General features: G+C 33.2%; 1 long non-coding RNA gene across 13 annotated transcripts; it reads left to right on the forward strand.

Annotated features, from left to right (window-relative positions):
- Positions 1–753: 753 nt before the first annotated feature.
- Positions 754–19,523, forward strand: LOC128234847 (uncharacterized). 13 transcript variants are annotated; one of them, XR_008261046.1, is made up of 8 exons: positions 754–940; positions 11,089–11,191; positions 11,691–12,117; positions 12,268–12,361; positions 12,584–12,730; positions 13,029–13,071; positions 13,342–13,446; positions 15,041–16,797. It is a non-coding gene; the product is annotated as an uncharacterized LOC128234847 (long non-coding RNA). The 13 variants fall into 13 exon arrangements; XR_008261049.1 differs by having other exon boundaries at positions 11,691–11,780; positions 12,011–12,117; positions 12,268–12,730; XR_008261047.1 differs by lacking the exon at positions 12,268–12,361 and having other exon boundaries at positions 11,691–11,780; positions 12,011–12,117.
- The last annotated feature ends 977 nt before the right edge of the window (positions 19,524–20,500 follow it).

The following is a 20,500-nucleotide window of genomic DNA, read 5'->3' on the forward strand; positions in this document are numbered from 1 at the left end:
TGGCACTATTGTGTTGACCACTTTTCAAACAAGGACAGACTTATGAACGTTATGGTACTATCATATTCGCTCGAGTACATATTCAAAGCCATCGAATGCCAATGCATGGTATCTCATAGATAGCTGTGTCTCAATTGAGTACGTGATCACGTTTGTATACACCTTTTACGAATATGACACTGTCCCTTACGATTGTCGCTTCATCTTCAATATTCTTCAACAGTCGTATTATATTTATTGTAGGAATGAGTTCAATTGTTTATATTAATTTAAGCATAAAGAATGTACATGCATAATGAATCTATGCTATGTGTGAACACCATGAAATTGAGATTGCAATTTTATGAGTTGTCAACCAACAAGCACTTGTTTGATGTCAGTTGTGGGTGGTGTGTGTACATTCCAACCGTTTTTAATTGATAACGCGTCCTTAAGCGCTCCTACGGGCTCCTAGGTTCTCCGACGCGCCATTTATTTTTACGTCATGTATAAAACTTTAAGAAAATAAAGCACTTCAAATACTAAAAATTATTTCACTTGAAAATTTTTCATCAACATAATTATGTTTTATTTACCTTCTTCTATTCGGCTGGATAAGAATGCTGTAGGAACAGCATATCTTGAATTTATGTCGCCTAAGTTCTTCCATAACGCTTCTATTAATTTATTTATATAGACGCTATTCATACAATTTCCGATCGACAAACTTGTCAGGCGTAATAACCTAGATATGCATGCCCAATATAGCTTGTTTTGATAATGTAAGGCCGCTTGCATAAACATTGTACATCAAACCACCCCGATATATATATTCATGGGTGAATTTCAAAGTACATTCATTTGAATGCAATGTATTATTATCTTACTATCGAGGCGTTACAACATTATTGCCATTGTTACAAGCGGATCAGCTGGAGTTAATCGAGGATAGAGAATCAAGGTTTGATTAATATTTTTAAAAATATTATTTATATTTGACTTTATTTACTTTCGTTTGTAAAATCGTATTGGCGATGTTCAAATCCACGCGGATACTTATTGTCAATTCATCATTATCAAACTTCAGAAATAGATAAATAAAATGTTTATTTATCTACGAAAAGAAATTATTCAGCTGATGTCGAAGCTTTTTCGCATGTAAAAAGCAAAACATTTTTTCACGACTGTTAATTAATTTTCCTTATGTGCACATTGTTTCGGAATTTTCTTGCTTCCGAAAAACGCGTTTGCATATGCATAAGTCGCGCTAGCGTTTTTTGCAAAATATGCAAAATCGCGGCCGAGCGTTCATACTGCATGAACGCACAAACAAATAAGAATCAATACTTGTATTTACATTTTCCCTTCTTATTTTTTTTTTTTTTGACCTAATAGTGATTGAGAATAAGCCTTTAATTACAACAAAGGGGAATGAAACGTGAAGAGCGAATGTAAATGGTAAGAGCACTTGTCGCCCTTGGTGTTTTAGCTGGGCGTCCTTTTTATCCTCCGCATAATAAATAGTCCATAAGTAATTTGCAGAAAGAAATAAAAAATCAAAGACTATTTTAATCATTTGGTAGTTTCTGTAAAATATGTGGAGGTAATAATGATTTTTGTTGTAATATATTCATTTTAATCAAGAGAACTTTCGATACATTTTATCTCATGTTTTACATATGCATGACCCATGTAGTCATGGTGATTTCATGGATAACTTCCAGTTCAAGGTAATTATAGCGTCATAATTTCATTTGTTTGTTGTCTTTTAACATTCGCAAAGATATTGAAGTGTTGTGATGTGCTAGTCTTCTCGAATTGTCAATATTAAGACGTTTGTTCGAACAAATACATTTGTCCTAGAAAGAAATCGCCGAACTTAGAATCATCAGCCATGTTTGTTTTGACAGTTGTTACAGACGAACTGTAGTAAAAACCGTGTCGATTTTAATTTGTCTTTATTATTTGTTCAATGCGTGTTCTTTGGTTATCAAATGCAAAATAAAGCATTTTCCAAATGATATTTTTAGAAAATAATGTTTTTCATTTAAATTCTTCGTAAAACCTCAAAAGAAACATGTAAACAAGCCGGCATTCAACAGAACATGTGCCATGCTATATTTAGCAATAAAGTAGATCGTTATAAGATCACTACGCCCAATCAGAGCGTTGCTTTGTTGCCAAACTCCGCCTACAAAGGTCACGAAAGGTCGCCGGTTCATGCAAAATGAACTCAATTTTTATCGTTCAGAAAATCAAGTACGGATGTAAATATATTATTTTAATGTCTAATCAGACTAAAATAAGAGTGACTTACCTACCTTATGTTTTAGAGACGGAAATCGGGAATTAAATTTGAATACATACATTTTAAAGGATTATACAGTCAACATTAAAAATACATTTACAGAAATAACAGAATTTTTAAAATGTGCTGACATTTAACATTTTATTTATTGATACCATCGTTAACGGAGAAGTGCTTTTTCAGCACTGTTTCAAGTATATTTTAACTACAAAAACTGTTTCAAATAAGACATGTTTTCATAATAATGATGAATGTGGCTAAGTCATATTATATCCTGATTCGTTGCTTTTTTAAACGGTAAATATCACACTGACAATGAAGGTTCTCGCATGATTTATTCCGAGATTTTGTGCCCGGTTGTAAACATTAGCGTGATGATGGCCATGTGATAACAAAACTGTGGACATAAGATATGTATGGAACCCTCAATTCAACTGAACTTTATGTCAAACTCATTCTTTTGCCCAGAAAGTTCGGAAGCCTTGAAAATATAATTGTATACAAAAACAAAAAACATTAACCAACGTGGGTGTACAAAAGAGCCTCTTTTTAACATGTTCGAGGTCATTGGTCATATAAGGATTACAGATTCAAAAAATTGCTTCAAATATATACATGTTACGTTGTTATGAGCATTTTCGTATTTCTCGAACAGACTTAAACGCTAATTCATGTGTAGCAATGCACCAAAGATTTTTAAAACGATTGATTATCTGGATACACAGTATATTTCATAAAGACTGGATTAACTCACCGTACATGCATGTAAACAAAGTTAATTATGTGTCTAATACAGGGGTGAGTTTCAATAAAGATTTTTAGCTAAAATTGAAATTATCTTAGTGTCATAGAATCATTATTTTGTTACATATTTTAGTGAATTGAACTCGAGTCAGCATTGAAAATGAACACCATGTTGAGCAAATAAAAATAATCGATGTACATGTATTGTTAATCTTTATACAGGTTTAAGATGATTGAAGTTAATATTAAAATCCTTTATGGAAACAGGTCCCAGACCTGTATGTACACTGATTATCTTAAGTTTTTATTAAGTCTAGTTGTAGTGTCATTCATTTAGGTGAATTGAAACGTGTTGAAAGGGTATTTCCTCATTAATCTTATTCCTTTTTAATGATGTTATTTTATGAATTACTCAGCATATCACTCAAATTGAAGTATTGCTCTGTGTTACATGACTATTTGAGAAGAATCTGTACCTATTATGTGACCATCGAAAGCAGTGTGAATTGTTTGGCAACATTCGATCTGCAGTTTGTTTTTCTTCTGCATATTATTAAGAGCTATTTCTTCTAACGAGAACACGTTTTTAATAAAAGTCAATTTGTTATGCGTTGCAATATTTTCGCAATGTTCATTGTTATAGCTATGATATATAATATATTGTACACATTCTATGAACAAATTTTAATCTTTGACTCGATATCTAATAAATGCGTAGGCGTCTCAACGTATGCTAACATTTCTAAACAAAACGTAAATTCTAAAATAGTGACAATAAAGCCGGATGTCGTACGTTTCGTTATTTATTTGGTCGTTAACGTTTATAGATTAATCACAATCGATTCCAGTCATTATTTGTACATCTTCAGGTTATCTTTTGTGTTTCTCTAGTATGATATGTTCACAATGGTTGTCAAACGTTAGTTTTTCCAATACGTTTCAAAGGGTTCCCTGGGTTCCAAAAAGGTGTCGCCACTTTTCCGCCGGGGGTTAAAGGGGCCGCGAAAGACCCCCATACGGGTTCAGGGCAACGCACTTGTGGGGGTTCAGAGAGGGCGAAGCCCCCACTGAAGCTCATAGGGTTAAAGCATTTTAAGAGCCTTAGATTGCATTTAATTAACGCATTATCATGCAATCACATAGCCCAATTTATTAGCGAATTGTTATTCTATCGACAAAATATATGGGCAAGTATGTAAATATAAAAAAAAATGAAAATATTGCAAAAGAATGCGACATACATAAATACGTTGACATCTGTTGAATGCCTGCATAGACTAGTGTTGTAGAATTGAAAAATACAATTATGAAATTATGAGATAAACTTTAAATAAATGGAAACTCAAGGAAATATTCTTTGTTAAACTAAGGCCTTACTATCCTAATAAAGAATTGTCCACTTTTACACCAGCCAACTTATCGGAAGCCTCTTCAAATAGGATGTAATTTTATCTAATTGTAAGCATACCCAAATGACTTTTGTTAATCTTTTTGACACTTTCTTTACCCCAATAAATGCTGCACTTATAGCAATTACAAAACCGAAAGCAAATCTATTTTAAGCGCGCAAACGCCATTTCGAAATTTGCACATCACGTGACTTTCCGACAACACTTAAATTCTATGATTTGCATTTTTAAAACTAACACGTTAATTACGCAACAATAAAGCTGTTGAGCTAAATATTAAATTTGTTTTTACTAATAAGAGGCATACCAGTTAAAGGATGTCATTGTTAATGACACGTGATATGGCGCGTAGTGGACGTGTTTAAATGGGAGAGAGAAAATGGGATTTATTTAGTAAAAATTGTTCATCTTTTGATTTAGACAGTACAATATTTAACCAATTTATTGTAACTTTTTGTTATTTTTTGTATAAATACTTGTATGTACTACATTGTTTGTAACTATGCATACACGCTGACATTGATAATTATAACTAGCTGTGTTGTTGACGATGTACATTAAACAAGTCGAAATAAACTGTCTGTCTGTCTGTCTGTTAGTCCGTGAAAGCAAAAAAATTCCGCAATAATTAACGAGATGTTGACTGGGCTGTGACTGCTTGCCCTAATTATCGGATATGTTGTCACACCGGCGGAAGTGCTTGATTGATTAAAGGGACAGACTCGATTACCATGCCGGCCGCATGGGCGCCGCTTACGCCATTTTAATAAAATATTTAAAAAAAAAAGTTGTCGCCACGACAGCTAAGAGAAGACAACTACGGATTTATCTTATGCCAAACATACAATAAAGACACCGTGACTATCGCTTATTACATCAGCATCATTTGATGTTTAAATACAATTAAACAGCGTGTAAAGTCGATACACCATTTGAACGCTTTTGGTGTTTTACTAAGCATTTTCTTTTTTTTAAAAGCGGCAAGATTGGACAATGGGTCGGAATAATTTGGAAAACTTTGGCAGTCAACGCACTCTACTTGTCAGTTTGAGATACTTCTGTTTGTTGAAGTGTTGTTTATAAATAGGAAACATTGATCACCAACGGTAGACAGAAATAGGCAAATAGACATAAGCACTTTGTGATCTTGTGAGCTAAAGTAAAATATACAATAAAAAGAAAGTACTTATTTGAAAGAAAATGTCCACGCTCTTACCATTTTACTAATCTTAATTCGTGATAGACCAATTTTTATCCTGAAACAAAATAAAATATCGCTTATAAACCATTGCATTTAAATCCTGAAAAGAAATATCGCTTATAAACCATTACATTTTCAGAATTACATACAACGCGATAACGTAGCCATAACATTTAAAAAAAAAGAATAAAATAAATCACACACATTAACAAGGCGCCTCTCGCGCATATACTCAATCCTGTTGACATTATAGGGCCTTTGTGTAACTAAACGCATTCCAGTTTTAATTTATATGTATGCTTATGATACTGTTTAAAGACAATGAGATGTCCTATCAAATTCTATGAGTAAGTGACAAAATTAAAACGTTCTCATATCAATAGAGCAAATTGAACAGTAAAGGAGCGGTACACATATCTTTAACTGAATTTTTGGAGAAAAAAAAAACAATTTCACCCATCCCTTACACATTAAATTTAATACAGAAATGTGTCCTCTTAGGTTAAAAGATAAGTGTTCATCTTTCGTTGATACACGTTGGGACATTTGATATTTTGTGCTGTCGTTTAGAGCTGCATCATGTTTTGACGGCGATACACACCAGTGTGATCTAACGTTAATAAGATATTGACATGGGCGTGTTTAATGTTTAACAACATACATTTCTTTTAATTGTTTGGATTGCTTTAAGACATTTGAGTTCCTTACTTTGATGTCAATGATTATATACCTGTGTGGTGTTATTCATATAGACCTTAAGCTGCCAATTGACCCCCCCCCCCCCCACCCCAGGGGGAATTTTGAAGGTTATGATTTTCTTAAAGCTTAAAGGCCTAGTTTAAGGAATGTTTTGCATGATAATCCCCTGCTGTGCATCTCCTGCTAATTGCACTGATGTCACAGTAGGGGCCAATTTCCTGTGTACTCGTTTATTGACTCAGTGCCATTTAGGGGCCATTTTTTATAATAAAACATCCAAAACTGCACAGCAGGGTACTCAGATTGAAGATCTGATAAGACAATTATGCAATAAGATTAAGATCAATTCACATAGGTTGTGTTCAAATACACGGTTTGGGGGCGTCACTTATAGAAGGCTTAAACTAGCCTTTAAGCAAAACGCCACAAAATGAGATATGTTTACGCTCTGAGGGAGGGGGCATAAGTGAGTAACAGACTTTTTAACTATGTTACCTTAAGTTGTTTCTTTTAAGTTTTATTTGTACTATATCTTCCATGTATAATGGTCGTTTATGAGATAAAAGTTGGTAAATCATGGTTCTTTTGTTCGATGAGGTTTCTAATAATTATTACCACGCGAGTTGGTGTAAATTACGTTACTGTTTAAACGTAACATAAAAAGCAACGTTTTTATAGAAATAATATGTTACACAGAGTACTTATACAAATAAAGTCATGTTATTTTGCTTGATAAAAGAGGTATGCCATATCCTAAATGCGTATTAGACGATTTTAACAATAAATCCCTAAATTTTCTTATGATTGTGAGGATAACGAGTGTGTAATGTACGTTACTTTTTGTTATATTTTGCATAATAACGATTGATGCTGGTAAATTATGAATACCCTTAACACAATTAATCGCTTTAGTTAAACACACATTATATTATGGTTTTATTTCTAATTTGAACCAGTGATAAAACCTACGTAACCATGATTACGTTACTTAGACAAAATATTTTAATGTTATTGTTTAGTTTCATGCGGAAAATGGGTAAGATCAAATAAAGTTGCAATCAATTAAATGTTAAAACTCAATAGTATAAAACATATGTATTTGTTCAACAGAACTTGTATACATTTTTAATTTATTATATATAATATTTTTAATTCATACTCAATACAGCGTAAAAATTCATTAAAATGCAGTTTACAAACAGTAACATAAAAATCAATTGATAAAATAGTGAAAAAACTAAATTTTGTAAGATAAATTAGATTTAAAATTGTGCTCATGGAACGGGCTAGGCAACTATGGAATAGGTCATTAAAAATCCAATTGTAAACAAAACTGCCCTATTCCTATGGTCAAGTTACATGGTCCTTAGACACTGCTGATAGAATGGCTTTTAAAACCTTGTGAAGATGTTGCACAAACATATGTCGGCAATGCAACACTTCAAATCCTACTATAAGTACCTGATATATTCGGAAAGCGGGTTGATTACCCTGATTTATTCAATTAAGTTGAATGCAAAAAAAGAACTGCGCAAACATTCTTGATATCTGGTCCCGAAACAAGAACTCCTACGGATGGATGGCTTTTATGGGCAACAATGACATACTTGTAACCTAAATGTCATGTTTACTTTTTGACCAAGGGTAAATTGACAACTTTGCAGAAAAGTTTTGAGATCCTGTTATTCTAAGAGAAATATGTTAAAATCTTACATGGCTTGAAGGTGCCAATGTTGAAATATTTTACAAGAAGGCATTGCTTTCATCTTAACAAGAGGCAGGCATTAAAACGTTCATACTGGTGGTTACTTAGGTAACAAGCGGCGATTTTTCTCTGGAAATTAAATTGGTCAAAACAAAAAAAGAAGATATTTCTTCAATAATATTAATTAGCCATAACTTCACAAGGTTTGATACAACAATGGCGCCGTTTTAAATCATAGAAAATGACTTTTACCAATTCCATATGAGTTTACTGTCTAAACGTGGTCACATTCTTGAAGGTACGTCTGGCAATAGTTCCATTAAAATTACTTGCTACAACTTTGAGATGTAAAATGACGTGGTTGGATTAAAGTGCCAAGTAGTATCGAAAACATGTGGACATGTGGTAGGATTGTTTCACAAGAGATTGTAAAAAGATTGTGTACTAGGGAAGAAAATAATTACAGTGAGTCGGAAAAGGGTGCCGAGGAGGTGGAGCTTGATAATATGACTGACATCGTATTTGAAGATTAATCTGATACAGACTAGAACAGGATTTTGCTATATTAAGAGCATATCGGTTTAAGTGACACTCTTATTCAAAATCAATACACACGCATGTATTACAAACATATTTTTTGAGTGAAATATCTTTTACTTTTGAAACTTACGCAATAATGCATTTTTGGAAGACTTAGTATTATTTACTGATGACAAGATTGTAATAGTGTCGTTAATATCTAATCACGCAGTTTTCTGAGATTGGTGAGTACTAAAGATTAATTGTGATCTTTTTCCGTCTCATAGGGTAGAAATGCCGTGTTGTCTGCGTCTACACTCGGTATAAGTATAAGAACAATTGTTTTCGACGTTTATTTATCCTCATTGGTTTATTCAAACATGTGTATTATGTGTGGTTAATCATATGTTGGAGTAAAAGTACATATTTAAAAAATAACAAACATTAAATGAAGTTACTTGACTTCACTGATTGTAGAATGTTTTTCAAAATTTAACTATTATGAATGATTTTAAAAACGTGTAGACTTTTTTCATGTAAATTTGGTAAGATGTATGATGTATGTCACGTATATGACACATACTGATAACAAATGTCAAGTTGCTTTAATGTCATGTAAGAGAACTGCATGACATTGTAAAGGAACACACGAGCGTGTACACCAAATTTCTAGAATAAGATTATACAATTATAATTATATATTGTTCCGTTGCATGGTTAAGGATATTCTTGTTAACACTGGTAACGTTAACTACAATTGACAGATGCAATAGTATTCCCATTTAAGAATGTAATTGATATTTCTAGTCCATTGACATAAAATATATAAGAGTGGTATGTTATGACTTATCGAGTCAAAAATGTCAAGTCATGTAATTGATATTTGAGGTAAAGTAGTTTATATGCAGATTATCATTTTTGTGACATATCTTTTATTTAAATTTAATGATGTAATGATCGTTCATTTTGTTTTTGCAATTCAATCTTTTATTACAAATTAGAATTGTGATATGAAAAGTGTGAAGTTAATAAATCTAGTCCTGTTTACTTAAGAAATTGTCTGTAACGTATTTTTTAAAATGTAACGTATTCTACATGCACATTCATCAGAAATGGTGATTGTTTTTCTAAATTATATTTGTAATTTGCTTTTGTGCCATAACAAGGATCACAATAAAGATAGGATTGCAAAATGACGAGAAATGCTCATTGTAGGCATTATTTGTTTAATATGTATAAATAGCCAACTTACGTTTCTGATGATGTAACGTAATATTAATGTGAAATAACTTGATATTATGTCTTATTCATCAGTACTGTCTGAAGTTTATTGTCTAATTAAAGATTTCTCATCAAATCGAAGCAGTTTATTTTGATACTTGTTTCTCGTCATAGAATATTGCAAGTTTTGAAGTAACCTAAATTACAGTATAGTGAGCCATGAAACATCTTTGTTTTTACGTCATATATTTTTTAATAAAAGCAGTTTTCTACACTTTTTCTTTTATAAAACGACAGTAATTTACAAGTGAAAGCTATGTTCGAAAGTTTAAAATTATTTGCAAACGAACTTTAAAGTGCTGTAGTTTCCAAACGCCCAAACGGCAAAAGCGTAAACATGTCCTAAAATTATGGTCTACAAAATTCCCCCTGGGGCGGAGCAAAACCCTTTTCCGTTTATAGTTTAATACTACTTTAGGACCGAGAATTTAGCATATTTTTCTATCAGTTTTATGGAACTGTTTAGCAATTTGTTTTTAAACCATTACAAAATACCGAGATTTTCAAAAAGAAGGACATATTGTTTACAGAGCTGAATGCAATCGATTATCTACTTGTTCTTTATTGTTTAGCCCTTACCTGAAAGGATAGTTAAAAACATCTTTGCGTTTTCCACGTGTATATTTCTGTGTTGTTTTTATCATTGTTCGGAATGCACTCGATTCCTTTTAAACGCCTTGTATGACCTTGATCTTTTAAATTAATAGGATGATTCATGGTGTGGAGCAATCTTCTTGTGAAATTGGAAGTCCCTTAAAGCAGTCGTTAGAGCTAACCAACCATTTGGCAATGCTGAAAGCCCCTGATACATTTACTTAAGACCCTTTGCTTCCTAATTATATAGAGGTCTTCTACTCTACTGGTCACGAAAAAGATTGGGCAGTCGTTAACGCAGCTTGGGCTTGGTCGTTTTTTAGATATTGTTATGAAAACACACTTATCATCATCGGCAAGTGGTTTCAAAATGTTCGTTATATTTTGGAAAAAAACCTACCAATAAATATTGCAAAGGAATCATAAAAATAATATAACGTCCGTTTACAAAAATATTTTTTCTCAAAGTAAAAACAATGGGACGAGAGTGAACAAATTTTACGCAGGAGACATGACGTTACCTTTGAGTTGTAATAGAAAGCCGTCGTCCATTTGCAAAGGTCATGAAACGTTTTTATCATTATGCCCAAATATTTGCAATCCTATAACTAAAAATAAAAACTTATTTCTGCCTATATGCACTTTTCAGCATTTGTTTTCATTCGACTTGGATTAAAATAAGAATACCATAGCCTTTCCTGGCGGACAAAGTCTGCGGGTCCTAAGCCCAGTAAAAGGAGTTAATCATGTAGGTATGTGATTGTTTATATAAATATATTTTGAAATAAGTTAGTTCTATTACAAAGTCATATCATAACGGCAACACAAAACATTATTGCAATTGCTATTCCTCTGTTTTCGCCTTTTTATTTGTTATATAATTATTAGTTCATGTTATTAGTTTTGTGATTTTATCAAAATGGAATTTTATTTTTTAATAACTTGCTTAAAATCAAAATGCGACGATTGTGCGTAATTATTTGAAATTAAATTTCCGATTACTTTCTACTTTGTTTTAAAGGCACCATTAATATTTATTTAATCAACATGTGAAGCACTAAATATCTTTATTTTTTAATGGATGTTTTTAAAATAATAAAAAGAGCTACATGTACTATGCATTTGATAAAGTACACAAATGCGTAAGAAGAATATGATACACGCAGAAAATAAATTAAAAATATCACAAAACAATAATGATTGCACAGAAGAAGAATACAAACAAGATTAATTGTACCTTATCAATTTCAGTAGTACTACCTTGGTTCTGCTTTTAACTTTACCGGAAATATTGTTTGAAACCAAGAAACCATTGCAGTGAAGGGTCTTAAGGCTGTATATGTAAGTACCACGTTGAATTTTGGGGGGTTTCCAAAACTGTGTCCCACTACTAAAAAAGCATAAAAAGTAATATATAACATGAAAAAACTCGTTTAAATATATTTGTAGATTAACAATTATAACATATGTTTTAAAATGTATTTCTTGCTTCTTGCTTCTTCTGTAAATGTTTAATATATTTTATATTGATATTTCTTCTTATTTTATATGCATAATCGAAAACAAATCAGGACCACCTAAAACAGCCAGGCGGAGTGTATACAAACCTTACTCAGAATATAAGGCGTTTCCTGCGCTTCAAATGGAATGCCGCTGATCAATGTGTAACATGTTTAAGGTCATACGTATTTCTAAATTATTCTTTGTATCTGGAATATATTTCATATTATGCCAAAATGGCAATTTCAAAATAAAATATATAACCTATTTTGCTTCTAACGGTTCAAAGTTCTTACCAGTTTAACACCATGTATGTACTGTTCAGTAGTTTGTTTGCATTAGAAGTGGATTAATCTAAGAAGAACACCGCAACTCTGCCAAAAAAAAGAACTGCCGGTCAAAGTGGGGTTACAATTCATCATGTAACTATATGGAATTGAGAACCATTGAGCGTAACAATACACACACAATAATGTAGTAATTTCTTTGAATATTACATCACTGACTTATGCATAACTGTGTTTAGTATTATTATTGTTTAATTTTATTAGCTTAGTTATGTGATTGCGTTACAAAAAATAGATGATATATATATATACGCGTACTTGTTTATACGTTAACGTGTATTTACATATGACACACAGAAAACCATGGGAACCTGCTTACAAAAGATGCGTTTTGCTTGCATGGTTGATGGAAAAACATTACGACGTGCATTTGTTGGATTTGTCTGTACAGCAGTACTGTCACTCCTTTTCCCCGTCTCGGTTGTATCATGGATAATCTATAATGTAATAGGCATTTTGCTTATGATCATCCTAAAACATTGGTCTCTATAATGCATTTTCAAGTCACTTTTCCATTTTTATTTCAAAATGTGTCAAAACTTTTATCATTAATTCCTTTCGCTATCTGTTATTAGAAATCTACTATAACCATATTCTTTCTTTAGTCGGTTTGTGTTTAAAAGACGTTTAATAAGTCATGCATTTTGTAACTAAAGCCTTAATGAATCAAATAAAATTTACTAAAACATGTATTGTAAACTTTACATATGTCTAAATGTTTTTGTTTTCTTTTTTTTCTCAGGAAATGACTACGGAATTCGTCGAAAACGAACTAAACGATCTGGGTACGTTATACTTTTATAACCTCTTAATCGTTTAGTTTATTATCCAATTAAAATTATTAAAGATAATATTGTTGCAATGTTCTTTTTTAAATATTCTTTGATAACACTTTTTAGAATTAAATTGCTAAAATTTGTTAAAAACTCAGTATATTAAAATGCAAATATTCATAATGTTATGTACCTTTTTAAAAATCAAATACAAATAGATTGGAAAGGTAAACCATTATCAAAAGATCATGTCATGATTCTTGGTCTAATACATTGATATAGGTCTAGGGGATTTGGTTTCCACCGACTGTGTATGGTAGGAATTAAAAACGACTACAGCTAGACTGGTTGGCGTGATAGACACAGTACTAAGTGAAACGGTGCAAGGTAATATTTTTAAGACAAAGTTTTTGCGTACTGACAGTGTAATAACAAACCTCTTACATCAAAGCACCTCTAACCAAATCGAGCAATATCATACAAGTTGTCGCAGATCCGTGGTATTGTGGTCAAACACTTAGCTGTAAATGAAGGGGCCCTATGTTCAGTCGCTCGCCATACCGCCAAAAAGACCATTTAGAAAAATAACTCATAACTCCTTCGTTTTGATACGAATTTAAACATGGGAAATCCAAGTGTTTTTTTTTTAAATGCATTAATACTATTTTTCTAAATGGTCTTTTAGCGGTATGGCGAGGGACTAAGCGCTTAAGTCGGACTGCATCACAAGGTTCCTTAAGAGAACACATGCTTGGTAATATATTTTCGATAATACATTAAAAAAGCCATTGCAATGTTTTACATGGAATTCAAGTGCGGTTTACAAACAGTTTTCATGTAAGACGGAAACTAAATAACTGACACTGGACTTCCTCAGAAGTTACTAACCGCAAGCATTTCATTTTGTGAATTTAAGCTTCTCTTCAATAAATAATATATTTAACCAATTTTAACGCGTTTTGTTATGTATGAATAATATATCATCATTATATGTTTAACTTTCCTACCAATCGTCTACACGATCTGATGCTTGGGGTTTGTGCAAAAGTAATCAAAAAACTTAATCTCTTCTATAATGCTTGTTAACAGAATTTACCGATTTAAGTAATTCTAAGGTCATGTTATTAAGTTTCTTGTGCTTTTTGCAAATGCTTCGATGTACAATGGCAGTTAATTGATGTCATAATGGCTCCATCTACTCGCTTTGTTGATATGTACGTTTGCGTGTATTGTTGTATGTATATGAATTTTCATTTACTCAACGGAGCTACCACCAATTATGAATAAGAATTTCTGGACCACTGCTATTGGCTGATAATTTCTTTAAGCTGTTTCATATGTTAAAACGCAAACTTTCTAAATTTCTAACCGTCTGCGGCACATTTTACTTGTTCGAATTTTGTTATTAAGAAACCACATTTGCTTGAAGTTCGTACGGTTTGTTTGAAATTGAAACATTTGAAGAATAAATAAGTTATTGAGATGAGAGACTCTGTTTGTTATTGTTCCATGTTGTTGCATTTGAAGCCATGCTGATACATCCTAGGAAAGCCGGATGTTGTTCATATTCAATAATATTGCCAAAACATTCTGACGTTTTCCTTACAATCAACCATGTACTATCATAAACACACATCAGTGTACACCATTAATTTAGCCTTAGAAGATCATTACGACTAATCACTACGCCGCATAACCTAACAAGACTTAAATGTATTCTAACTTGGGTCTACGTCCATCAACAGTCAGGTTGTGTCTTCAGCAAACACACACACACGCACACACACGCACACACACACACAAACACACGCACGCGCACGCACACACACGCACACGCACACGCACGCACACGCATACGCACACGCACACGCACACGCACACACACACACACTGTCCGATGACTTTGTGCTAATGCTTCATGTAACTTTCTTTCAATATGTAATCGACATGCAATTGTTTCGGTTATATCTTTTTCTTAAAGGTCATTCAAAACTTCGTTGGAACACAAACAGCAGCACAATCACTGACGACAATTACATTCATTTCCGTGATGAGGGGGACATCTTCATCAAGAAATCAGGATACTACATATTATCTTCAACACTCAATCTTAACACGACAGGAATGAACAATTTAACAACAACATTCAGTCACCACGCAAATCTACAGTCCCACAAATTTGGAACAACTGATGCTCTTATGCAAAAGCAAATGTGTATAAGAGGTTCAGACGATTGTGTTTTACAAGTTTTTTATCCGCCATTTTTAAGCTATATGAAAGTGATAGGATATCTGTGTCCGTTAGCAACCCAAACTATTTAGCTCTTAACCACTCTAGTGACCTTTTTACTGCATACTATAGTTACCATATGACCTAAATTCGATTTCTTGCTTTTGCATCATCAGGGTAAGGAATCACGTGAATTTGAAGGGGTTCTCACATGCGTCACCACAGGTCACAGCCGATGTAAACATCCGATTAAGTGACGTTAACTACTAAATACCTTTTTAAAAGAAAATATATGAAAATATTATTTAGCCTATAAATAGACTATGCCAAAGTCTGTTTTAAACGCGTGTGAAATATTTAAGATTTGCTTGTATGTTAATGATGCAATCCTTGACCAAAATACCAGCGATGCGTCGTTCTACAAAGTTCCGACAAGTTGAAATATTAGCGGAGGATGGCATCATCGAAATACAGGGCAAATCTGAATGAGTTTACGTGTGAAGAAGCAGAAAATAGCATAGTTTGTTATAGGTTAGGAAATGTTTTCTTAGTTTTTCTGTAAATCAGAAATCAACATCACTTGCTAGTTTCTTTACATTGGTTGTGATCTGCGGTGACGCATTAGGGAACCCATTCAGTCACATTTATTTTGAGGTTTATTTATCACTCCTTTAATGGTTTGTTTCATATAATGTTCATATACATATTTGTTTGGGTTTTTTATTCCTAGTATTTTGTCAATAAATTTGACTTTTTGACTCATGTTTGTACAGTTGCTTTTAAACGTACGTTTCTATTTATCTGGTATGCTTGAAATTAGTGAATGATATTTTAGAAAATCTGTGTTTGGTAAATTATACTTAATCTTAGTTCTTCAAATGTATAAAAATGTTTTGTCGTGTTATTAAAAAAGTGGTGTATGTATATGACGCCATGTATATACCATTCTTTGTAAAAGATTAGGCGTTTACATGTGTTGATATATTCATTATACCAAATTATTTGCGTTGGAATATGTTCTATTTCCTTAGTAAAATTTAATCTTGTCCAACTTGTAAGTATATCTTTTAGAAATGTATTCTGTATATCAGATAGGATATAGTTCGGTGAAAAATTTCCCTCAAGTAAAATTTTACCACCAAATTTATTTATTTCCTTTAGATACGGTACGTTCCAACTACCATTGTTGGAATCGTCAAGTATTCTTTTAATCCAGCTTGTTTTTATTGTTGATATGAACATATTAAAATCGATCATTTTTAATCCACCATTTTTATAATCCTGTGTTATAATGTTTCTTGCTATCTTTTCTGGCTTTCCATCCCATAAAAAACTGTAAAGGTGTTTTACAATGTCTTTAATAATTTGTTCTGGTGGGTTTTCAAGAACCGTTAATGGAAACACAACTTTTGGAACTGCAAACGTTTTAATATCCGTTATTTTACCAATCAATGTTAAACCATGTTTTTTTCCATCTATTCAATGTTGAATAAAGTTTTTCAACTTTACATTTGTAGTTTAATTCTATGCGTTTGTTTCTATCATTTGCAAATACAATGCCTAACGTTGTCACTTGATCCGATGTCCACTTAAATTGCTTCATTTTGCAAAATATCATATCAGTGAAGCGTAGTGAACCAGCCCTTAATACTATAGACTTAATCATATTCAATTTTAAACCTGAACTATTGCTAAAATCGTTAATTAGCGACTTTAGCGGGTTATCTGTTCCTAATCCCACTATAGGTGGCGCTGCTGTCGAGAAGGTCCTTTATCCGGGTATCCTCGGATGTTATCAATTCATCCACGCCATTGTTGTTTACCTAAGCGTTTGACAGTTATACATTGAAAGTGATTAATCATGCCTGAAACAACTTGTGTTGTACCATTTTGTTCACGAAAAGGATGTCATAAGTTTCCGAAGGACAAAGCCCGACGAGATGCATGGGTGCACGCAATTAAAAGGGGAAAATCGAAGTTCGAATTGTGGTCACCTACGAAGTACTCGTACATCTGTGAGAACCATTTCACGGGAGATGATTACCACTCTGAGACGTATTCTGGTGAGAATAATGCGTTTGTATATGTTTTAATTCATTATAAATATAAAATATTTTAATGCAAATACAAAATTGCAGCCCTAATTTGCGCACTGACCATATATACAATATACATGTCAAGGAACTAAATCAGTAAATGTACAGTGCAGTCCGTATGTATATCTTTTAATCTGTTCTTTAAAATGGCTCTCAGTTATTTTCCGCATACCAGAATTTTGTCAGATTATGTAGAGACTCGCAATCCCCGCTCCCTGTTTTCTCATTTTGCCTACCTTTACTTCCTTTTGCTACACCCACCCACATCATACAATGTACCAGTAACCACATCCCCAGGTCAGAACGTTTGGTCCAGCCCATCCTGGGTAAAATCCCCGTCATGTGTTGACAAACTGCTGGTTAAATACCTGCAAAATGCCCCCACGCCCCAGAGACACTCGGCATGCAGGGCCAACTGGGAGGTAAAAAAGCCATTTCCCCTTTTATCCTCCTGGACTGTGGGTGGGTGGGTGGGGGTGTGGTAAAACAATAAACTTGTGCAAAACCCCCACCCAAACCCCACCTGTACAAGACTTACTTAGAAACCATAACTATTTTTTTTAATCATAAATGGTGGTTATGATTTTGATATTTAATATTTCTATTTCTTTTTTACATTTCAGGGGTCGAACGACATAAAAAGGCTCTCCGATAAACCGCCGTTCCAAGTGTGTTTTCTTGGACATGCCAAGACACATTGCAGAAGAAGAGGGCACGCAAGGACAGATGTCTCTTTCGAGATGCTAGAAAGAGAAAGCTATTCCACGACATTTCGAATATCAGTGAAGAGCCACAGCCAGAGTTTATTGCTCAGAAGTTAGAAATTGTTTCAGATGATTTGGATGTTGGGGCAGTTGAGGAAGTAATTCCAATGGATACTGAAACTGTATCTGAAGTTGAAACTGATGTGCAAGGGATACCTTCATATGTAGATGCTGTGGTTCAGACACCAAAACAACCAGCATTTTCTATTTATAACTTTGAACATGATTCAGCAGTAGTTCATTTTTATACTGGACTTGAAAATTATTTGAAATTTATGTTTGTTTTGAGTACAATTGGACCAGCAGCATATCATCTGAACTATGTATATCGCTCTGTTATAAGTGTGACTGTGCCTGACCAATTTTTAATTGTGTTAATGAAATTAAGGCGACACACAACAAACTGTCTAGAATGTTCAGTGTTGCTGAAAGTGTAATTTCAAACATATTCATTACATGGGTTCTCTTCATGGAGAAACAGTGGAGGGAACTCAACATCTGGCCGAGCCAAGAACTTGTTAAGCACTTTGCTCCAAGCAGTTTCAAAAGAAACTACCCAAACACAGTTATAGTAGATGGAACAGAAGGTCCAATTAAAAAACCTAAAAACCCAACCGCCCAGCAAGCCACGTTTTCTACATATAAAAACACGAATACTGTGAAAGTGCTGATAGGAACTTCACTAGGGGGTTTGGTTTCATATGTGTCACCTTCATATGGAGGCTCAACAAGTGACAGGCAGATTGTGGAGCGTAGCTCATTAGCTGTGATGTGCGATAAAAAAAGACAGTATTATGGCCGACAAAGGTTTTAATGTACAGGACATTTTTGCGCCGCATGATGTATTTATTAACATTCCAACATTCTTTAAGAAAAAAAAATAGAATGTCCAATGAAACTGTGATAAAGGATCGGAAAATTGCAAGTAAACGGGTGCATATAGAGAGGATTACTGGACTGGCGAAAACATACAAGATACTGACAGAGCCCATGATAGCAACAGAAACCAAACTCTCATCTAAAATAATTTTTGTGTGTTTTATGCTGTGTAATTTTAGAAATGGCATTGTGCCCTCGTATGCCTGAACTTACAAACATATGTTCACCTTTATATTTAAGCAACACTCTTATTCAAAATCAAATCTTACACACGTATAACAAAAAAATGAGTGATTAACTTTAACTTCTTACTATATAATGCATTTATAAAAAGTATTAATAACTGATAGCAAGATCAAAAGATCCTTCAAAAGAACCATAGTTTTCAACATTTATTCAACCTTTTGGGTATATTAATCTTATTTGGGAGTAAGAGTGCTGCTTTAACATTTACTGTTTATGTTGTGTTTTTTTGTAAATAAATATTTAAATATGCTGATGTTTTCTTTAATGTGTTACTTGTGCTAACAAGGTTTTATAAAATAGACACAGTCACATGTCTCTGGTATTAGGTGTACTGAAATTAAATTAAAATTGACATCAATGGCCGTCAGGTGAGAATATTGACTCCGTTGATAATAGTACTGGTTCTCACACGATAAATGGTTCTTAATCACGTGTGTCTTGTGCATGGTATTCATTAAAGCAAACATGAATCCGTTTGTCGCTCCAAAGCTCATCAGAGCCTATGCTTCATACATATTCTTATGTTGAAGCCGAAGTTTTCTTAAAAAATCATTGGATATGACATGAGGTCAAAGTATTTAAACAATCTGTGGCAGGTGTGCACTACTTGCACATTAGTGATAATAAAGTTTGGGATTTATATGTAACATTGATTTTCATTTATTTACATCAAACACCAGTCGAAGCATAATACTCTTATCATCTTTATACTCGACCAATCTGCTACCTTTCACGTGTTACTGTATAAAGACACCAATCCTTTCTATTTGATAAACCAGATCAAAAATAATACAAATAAAACATTAAACCATTTTTATTTTACATTCAACTAAGACCTTATACATATATACAGCTGGTAAATGGAAACAAGTGTTTCACACTTATGTTTTATAAAAGTACTTTTCAAAAATTGCGGCTCTGAAATGTGAAGTATTGAACTGTTCAAGCTTGCATATCATGTGTGCAATAAAGTTCTCATTCCGATGAATTCTAGTGAACAAAATATCACTCAAGGTGTATATTACCAAGTCACAAAATTGCCTTTCAGCACAGAACAGCTGACCCTGAATTTGAAAATAATATGGATGCTTAGTACTCAAAGTCAGATTTTCATTTGTCTCGTTCAAGTATGGCACAGTGACTGGTGATATATTTTGGTGTTTAGCACTGAAGGGGCACTTAACTTCAATTTTTTCATCTACAATGCCATCGGGTGATGCACCTAA

This window comes from Mya arenaria, chromosome 5, assembly GCF_026914265.1.
Source record: "Mya arenaria isolate MELC-2E11 chromosome 5, ASM2691426v1".
NCBI lineage: Eukaryota > Metazoa > Mollusca > Bivalvia > Myida > Myidae > Mya > Mya arenaria.